Source organism: Populus euphratica, unplaced genomic scaffold (genome assembly GCF_000495115.2).
Source record: "Populus euphratica unplaced genomic scaffold, PopEup_1.0 scaffold1228.1, whole genome shotgun sequence".
Taxonomy (NCBI): Eukaryota; Viridiplantae; Streptophyta; class Magnoliopsida; order Malpighiales; family Salicaceae; genus Populus; species Populus euphratica.
The window spans coordinates 25,001-33,300 of NW_011501092.1; the positions used below are offsets into that span (position 1 = coordinate 25,001).

Consider the following 8,300-nt stretch of genomic DNA (forward strand, 5'->3'; position numbering starts at 1 on the left):
AAAAATAGACATTTACCACAAATTAAAGGTATCTTATATTATTAGATATATTATTATAAAACATATTTTAGTTAAGAAGTTATTGATACTTCAAGTGCAAAATGATGATATAAAACCGTGATAAAAATGCACTTTTAAGTACTAATCAACTAGCCATCCATGCAAAGCATGCCCATCCATGCAGAGACGTAGGGGACCATCCTGGAGGAGAAAGAGACAGCGCAGCAACCAAGAAACAGGTGGCAGCATCACAACCATGCATGCATATACCATGAATAGTGAAACTCAAGAGAATGCAGACATATGGCTTAGAATCGGCAAAGAAGCATAGGATGGAATTCAAGAAAGCCGGCCAACAACAACTGAATTACCAAGCAAATAAGACCACATGCACGTGGAGGTAGGGCCCTTTCATCATCACATCTAGAGACATGAGCCATAGTCAATTCAAAATTGTCGGCCAACAACTGAATTACCAAGCAAATAAGGCCACATGCACGTGGAGGCAGAGCCCTTTCATCATCACATCTAGAGACATGAGCCATAACCAATCAGAAGCATGCAGAAACATAGTAATCCCAAGACCACGATGCAAAGGCACCGAGACAGCTATGTAGAGGCTCTTCCAGCAATATAGCCATGCAGAGGCTAAGGAGATGCAAGCAGTCAGAGAACAGCAGACCATTCCATGTAGTGCAGCCTTCCATTAGACTACTCTGCGCACGCCAGGGTCAAGTGAAGACAAGGCAGCAAAGGAATGCCTTCTTAAATAGAAAGAACAATCCACTTAACCATGAAAAGGAACACCATCATCCATAATGGAGGGAATTTTCAGCCATCCATGAAGAGATAAATAGCAGCCATCCGTATAAAGAATGCCCCATCAATTCAGAGATGTAGAAAATCATCCTTACCAAGATAGAGATAGCCCGACTAGGCTCCAGCTAGAACATATTAGTACTCTAGCTACCAAGAACGAGGAGAAACAGAGAACATGGGAGTATATAAAGACAGATGGCTTTCATCATCACGTTCATAGAACGAAGCAAAAGTAATCAGAAGCTTCCACCCATCCAAATTAAATGAACCAAGTTAAGCATATTAAAGCACTAACAACCAACGGCCAGCTACTCCACCCATGCAGAAATGAGGAAGCACGCACGTCCAGTACATGCAAGTTCATGCAAAGAAATTGTTTTGGCATACCGATGAAGAGAATAGCCAATCTGCCCCCCATCCATAATAAATGCCCTACTCAGCCCTGCAAACACAGCTCAACCATGCCAGATATAACGCCAGTCATTAATGCAAAAGGCACAATCTATTGTCAACCATGCAGAGAGGAGGGTCCATCCCAATTACAGCCGAGAAGACCAAGCAGCCAATAAACGGTGGACAACTGCTCACCCATGCAGAACCGCCAAGCATGTCTGGCTCCTAACAGAGAGAAATTATAAAGGCCAAACCATCCCACCAGCACAACTAAATGACATCAGAACTCCATGCAACCAATAACCAATAGCACCCATTACCCCATGCAAGGACGTGGGAATACCATGCAGAGGAGAAGGAGATACTGTTCCATGCAAAGACACCAAATTATCCATGCAGAGGCTAGGGAATTGCAGCCAACCATAAGACAGTATATCATTTCATGCAGCTGAGGAGATGCAGCCAACCATAAGACAACAGATCATTCATGCAGCGTCACACAACAAAACCCATGCAAAAATAGAGCAATCCCAACTCCACCATGCGAAGACACCAAGGCATCTATGCAGAGGCTCATCAACCAGTATAGCCATGCAGAGGCTAAGGAGATGCAGCCAATCGCAGTGACATAGACCAAAGTCCAGCCAAAGAAAGCAACAGCAAGTGGTGATCCCATAACAATCAGCAACTTAGTCAATTAGGAATGGGGAGATCACGCTGATGAAAGCGTAATATCATGTAGAATAACACTTGAAACCGCCGAAATATAGGCTCCACAGGGGAGCAAGAATTTTCAAAAACCCTTCTGTTCCTTTCTTCCCATATCAAGTAAACAACAACGCTGAGGGATACTCTTTTCATTCTAGTAACAACAGCTTTTCCTTTGAGAGGAAGGCCCCGAATTGCATTGTTGATGGTGGTCATGCCTCTCCTTAGTCTAAGCCAGGATTTAACTTTCATCCACAAGATGGAGGTCCAGCTGCAGGCAAAAAATAGGTGGTCGTGGTTCTCTTCATGATCCTGACAAAATACACAACTAACATCAATGTCAACGAAATGCATCCTGTCTTTTGTTCGCAGCCGCTTCAGCAAGGCAAGCCACAGGATGAAACTATGTCGCGGAAGACACCAGGGCTCCCAAACCACATTCATCCAAGAGACTGGGGTTCCTTTGGTTCTCAAGTATTCATAAGCATTAGCTGAAAAAAACTTTGTAGAATTAGCCCAACTTTGCAACATGGAGATAACTGCTGGTTGCCCTCCACAGTCATCAAGGAGATGGTCACGAAGTTTAATGAAAGATTTCCATAAGGGGGAGGAGGTTTGTTGCAAGGGAACTGTCCAGATGTTAGTGTCTTGCAAATAAAAATGGTGCACCCAACGAATCCAAATAGAGTCAGCTTTTTGATGAATATTCCATAGCTGCTTCACAAGAAAGCAATTGTTCCTTGCTTTAATGTCAAATAAACCAAGACCTCCTTCAGCTTTTGGCAGGCAAATGTTTTCCCAAGCAACCAATGCAGATGCATTCCTAACTGTATTACCAGTCCAGAGAAAGTTCCTGCAAATACAAGTAATTTGATTGATAACACTCTCTGGTAGGGGAAAGATACTAAGCCAAAATTGAACCATTCCAGCTAAAACAGAGCCAATTAGTTCCAGCCGCCCAGCATAAGATAAGTTTTTCCCCATCCAGCTTTGAATAGCAGTTTCAAGTTGATGCAGAAGGGGATAGAACTGGCTAGCTAGAAGCTTGTGGGGGCTGAGAGGGACCCCAAGGTATTTGAAGGGAAAGCTACCTTCTGAGAAACCAGAATCTTGGAGGATAGTTTGTTTCAAGCTGTCACCAACACCACCAAAATATATAGAGGATTTTGATGGATTAATATGAAGTCCTGAAGCTTGGCCAAAAGCTTGAAGCTGCTCAACCAGAATTTGGACAGAGGAACAATCCCCTCGGCATAATAAGAGAACATCATCAGCAAATGCAAGATGACAAATATGATGAGGCGCACACTTTGGGTGAAAGTGAAAAGCTTGCTGTTGACTGGCCATTCCCAGCATACGGGAGAAGTATTCCATACATATTAGGAAGACATAGGGAGAGAGAGGGTCGCCTTGCCGAACTCCACATTTTCCAGGGAAGAAACCATAAAGATTGCCATTAATAACAACAGAATAGGAGGGGGTTTCCACACAAAGCATCACCAGATGAACAAATCGCTGGGGAAAACCTAATAGATGGAGGAGAGCTCTAAGAAAAGGCCATTGCACTGAATCAAATGCTTTCTTGAAGTCAACTTTGATGAGGCATCGGGGGGAGGTCCTCTTCCTACCATAATGCCGGAGTAATTCTTGAGTCAAATTAATGTTATCAATCATGCTTCTCCCACCAAGGAAAGCGTTTTGAGCTGGATTAATGATACCTTGGAGGGCACATCGTAGCCGTCCTGCAAGAATTTTGGAGATGACTTTGTAAACCACGTTGCAACATGAAATGGGCCGAAAGTCATTTGCAGAATTAACATTAGCAGATTTTGGAACTAGAGCAATAATGGAATGATTGATCTGCTTTAGAATCCGTCCAGAGGAAAAAAAATCCTTGACTGCTGCACAAAAATCAGCTCCCACAATATCCCATGACTGTTTGAAAAAAAGAGAAGAGAATCCATCAGGGCCAGGAGCTTTATTGTTTCCAACATTGAAGAGAGCTTCCTTGATGGCTTCATTGGTGACAGGAGCGAGAAGAAAATCAGATTGATTAGTATCCAGACAAGGGCCACTATGAACAACTTCCTCATCAATAGGAGATATAGTCGAGGAGGTGCCAAGAAGACTCTGATAGAAATGAAGAAATTCAGCACCAACTTCATCTATAGTAGTGGTTAGATCCCCGTTACTACACTGAAGAGCAGGAATACTTCATCTATAGTAGTAGTTAGATCCCCGTTGCTACACTGAAGAGCAGTAATGAAGCTTTTCCTATGTCTGTGGCTCATTAGAGCATGAACAAAACTTGTACCTCTATCACTGTCCTTGAAAAAAGTGCACTTCAGCTTCTGAGAGAAGAAGGCCTTCTCAGCAGATTTAAGATTAAGAAGATTAATCTTAAGTGCATTAACCCGGTTCAGGAGAGATATATCATCTCTGGAATCATGCAAGAGGTGTTGGTATTGCTCCAAGTCAGCCTCCATTCTAGCAACTCTCTCTGAGATGTGGCTGAAATGCAACTTGTTTAGACTCTTTAGGGGTTGTTTTAAAGATTTGAGCTTCCTACACAAGATAAACATGGGAGAGCCTTCGATTTGGAGTTGCCATCCATCAGAAATCAGGCCTGCGTAGTCCGAGTGGTCAACCCACATATTGAAAAACTTAAAAGGCCGACGACCTGGAGGAGAACTGCCACCTATGCGAACATGGGCTCCTGAGTGATCAGAGAAAGCTCCTGAAGGTTGGAAATGCACATGAGAAGTGAGCTGAAGATTGTTCCATGAAGGATTGGCTAGGACACGATCAATTTTAGTCCAAACAGTCCTATTGGACCAAGTATAATGACAGCCAGTGTAGTTTAGATCTGAAAGCCCAAGCTCTAAGCAGCATGCTCTAAAATTAGAGACTTCATAGGAAGAGACCGGTTCACCATTATATTTGTCATCCTGAGAAAGAGTGGAGTTGAAATCTCCCAACACAAGCCAGGGACCAGTTGGAGCCCAAGATTTGAGGCCATCCCATAGAGTTCTACGGCCAGAAATGGTATTGTAACCATAAACAAAAGAAGCAGCAAAAATAATATGCGAAGATAAGCATCGAATGGAAACATGAATAAACTGGGGAGAATAATCAAGCACATCCATATGAACAGTAGAAGGATTCCATAACACAATCACTCTAGCAGTGCTAGCAGTGCCTACATTAGAGACTAGATTCCAGTGCTTCAGCCGAAACCTGTGCATAGACTGAAGCTTGGAAGAAGACAATTTGGTCTCTAGGAGACCACAGACATCAATTTTATGTTTTTGCATGAGACGAACCAGCTCATGCTGTTTCAGAGGACTGTTAAGCCCTCTGACATTCCAGCTGAATAATAACATTACATAGGAAGGGTTGGAGGGGGAACCCTACCACTCCCAGCTGCTCTAGATGGACGCCTTCTCTGACCATATATGGTAGTGACACCAACAGGAACCACATTAGAAGCTTTCTTGTATGGGACTACTCCAACTGGTTCTTCGCCATTATGGATGATGGGGAGGTTGCAAACAGAGGTATGAATACCTCCTGAAGATGAGTTAGCAGGTGCTTTACCTTTAGTGGGGGTGGTTGAAACCTGCTCAGCTGCGGTTGTGGCACTAACAGGTATGCTAGGAGATTTCCTTGCTTTCTTGCTTTTAACAATTTCCCATCCATCATTAGCCACGACAACTTCAGTGGTCATAGGGTCATAGTTATATGAAGACTCCCCAATCTGGCCTTTAGGTTTCTCAAGGTTAGGCTCTGCAACAGACCCTAAGCGATCAAAAACACTACGACCCCTGCTTGCTACTATAGTGGGATGGTTGTTCTTGCCCAAAGGTCTTGCCACCTTCGGTGCAGGGTGGGAGGTACAAGTTCCTGTGTTGTGCCCAAGGACTTTACACAACTTGCAAAATCTAGGAAGTGTCTCATATATCACCGGTTGATTCAGAGTGGCTCCATTCGGTAAGTTAATGACAATAGAAGATTTGAGATCAACAAGTAAATCCAGTTCAACAAGGACTCTAGCATAGGAAATTCTCGACATGCTAAAGGTGAGCTGGTCACTTTGTATAGGCGTGCCTAATTTGCTAGCAATCTTAGAAAGGCACCTGGGAGACCAGCATTTCAACGGCAAATTTGGGAATTTAACCCATACAGGAACAGAGGCCATCTCATCGGTCCCAAAATCAAAGTACTCTGGCATAGCTTTGATAATCAATGGTCGGCCATATATCAAGTAAGGTCCATTAGCAAGAACATCAAGTTTATCATCAACATTGTTAAATCTATAAACTAACCAACCAGATTCATGAATAGTCAAAGAGGCTTCACACTGCCAAGAACTGGATATAATGTTATTCAATGCCTTGAAACCAGGCGACTTTCCAGCAACATAGCCCACAATACATAATTGCCAGACATCATAGTTATGATCTAAATCATCAGAAGACAAGTCACAGGGTAAATCATTGCAAGAGGATGAGAAATGCGGTAATTTAGGACCTGTGATAGTGTTGCGGTTGGTGGCAAATAAATCTCTCCATTGCTCAACAGGTGCAGTAGAAGGAGAGGTGCATGAATGAGGAGCCACTGTAGGTGAGGAGACTACAGTTGGAATATTATGATCTGTCACAACAAGAGATGATATATTGTGATGAGGAGTAGGCACAGGAGAAGGTCCCTTCTTTGTGGAAGTAGCCACTGTAGCTACTGATTTCCCAGTACCACTCAAGGGTGAAACCCTCAAAACACTGGTATCTAGGTTGTTGTCCGTAAAGGGTGGCACAGGGGAGCGAAAAAACTTGGAACTTCCTCCAGATGCAGAGTAATCAACTTCATCTTCATCATAATCATCCTCATCAGAGCAGTCCTCTACAATCACATGATCAGGGGTGGAGGGAGAGAGGAAAAACGGTTGAGGAACATACTCTTTCTCAGCAAGAATTAGAAATTTATCAGGACTGGACCCACCAGCCACCGCTGTAGGAGGGGGGGTGGGAATTAAAGGGGAGGGGAGAAGAGGAGGAGGCGGAGAAGGAATGGGAGGAGCAGCCAGAGCAAGAACAGGGTTATCATGTAACTGTTGACTTTTTGCAGGGGGTCGGCGTGGATTGCGCTTGTTCTTGGCCATGAAGAAAGTGGAGAGTACTGAGAGCTCTTTCTGTTTTTTTGATCAAATGTAAGAATATATATTAAGATCAAAAGTAACCATGCCACAAAAATGGCAAAACACAAAATATATACAGAGATTGGGCAACTAATACCCTAAACCAAAATGGGAACAAGCTCCCATGAAAAATAACATTTAATAAACTACCCCGAGGCCAATATAAGCCACATTTAAAACAAACCAGAGAAATTATAGCGCACAACCAGCCAAGCTAAGCAACCTGCCAACGAAGCCAAAATATCCATCGAGAGCTAACAGCACATCCAGCCAGCAAGGAAAGGAAGCCGTGCACACAACTCATCCATGCAAAGACACAACCAGCTATTCATGCAGAATCACAATTAATATTCGGCCATGCAAGGAGGAGGGCCATCCCAGATAAAGCTGAAAAAAATAATAGGCCAATAGCAGTGAAGCACCGGTGAATAGCTGCTCAACCCCCATGCAGAACCAAGGCTACCACGTCTAGCCCTCATCCAAATGACAGCACAACAGCAACTACTCCATCCATGATGATTTCCATGCAGGGACGTGAATGACATTGGTCAATAGCGCTCTCCCAGCAATAGCGCTACAAGCGCTGATTTACTTCTAAGCATATCACCAGTCCATAGAAAGTTCCTGCACAAACCGGTAATCTTGCTGATAACAACAGCTGGGATAGGGAAGATACTAATCCAAAACTGCACCATGCCATGCAGGACCGATTTAATTAACTCTAGACGACCTGCATATGATAGGTACTTTCCCATCCAATTCTGTATAGCAGATTCTAACTTGTGAATGAGAGGGGAGAATTGACTGGCGAGAAGCCTGTGAGGGCTTAGAGGGACACCAAGGTACTTAAAGGGAAAGCTTCCTTCGGTGAACTGGGAGAGGCTGAGGATGGCCAGCTTCATATCCTCCGATACACCAGCGAAGAAAATGGAGGATTTTGTTGCATTAATTACAAGGCCAGATGACTCCCCAAAAATTCGAAGCTGCTGGAGGAGAATATTAATGGAGGCCATGTCACATCGGCAAAGCAGGAGAATGTCATCAGCAAACCCAAGATGACTGATTTCCAAAGCTTGACATTTGGGATGGAAATTGAAACCTGAATGCTGGGTGGTGCTTTTCAGTAATCTAGAGAAGTACTCCATGCAAATAATGAAGAGATAGGGAGACAATGGATCTCCTTGCC

At 43.6% G+C, this 8,300-nt stretch overlaps 1 long non-coding RNA gene across 1 annotated transcript in view; it reads left to right on the forward strand.

Annotated features, from left to right (window-relative positions):
• The window catches only part of LOC105117227 (uncharacterized), a 12,052-nt gene extending 8,320 nt beyond the window's left edge, over positions 1-3,732 (forward strand). The window contains exon 3 of the long non-coding RNA XR_840698.1: positions 3,722-3,732. This is a non-coding gene — a long non-coding RNA (uncharacterized LOC105117227). The remainder of the gene's footprint in view (positions 1-3,721) is intronic.
• Positions 3,733-8,300: the final 4,568 nt, after the last annotated feature.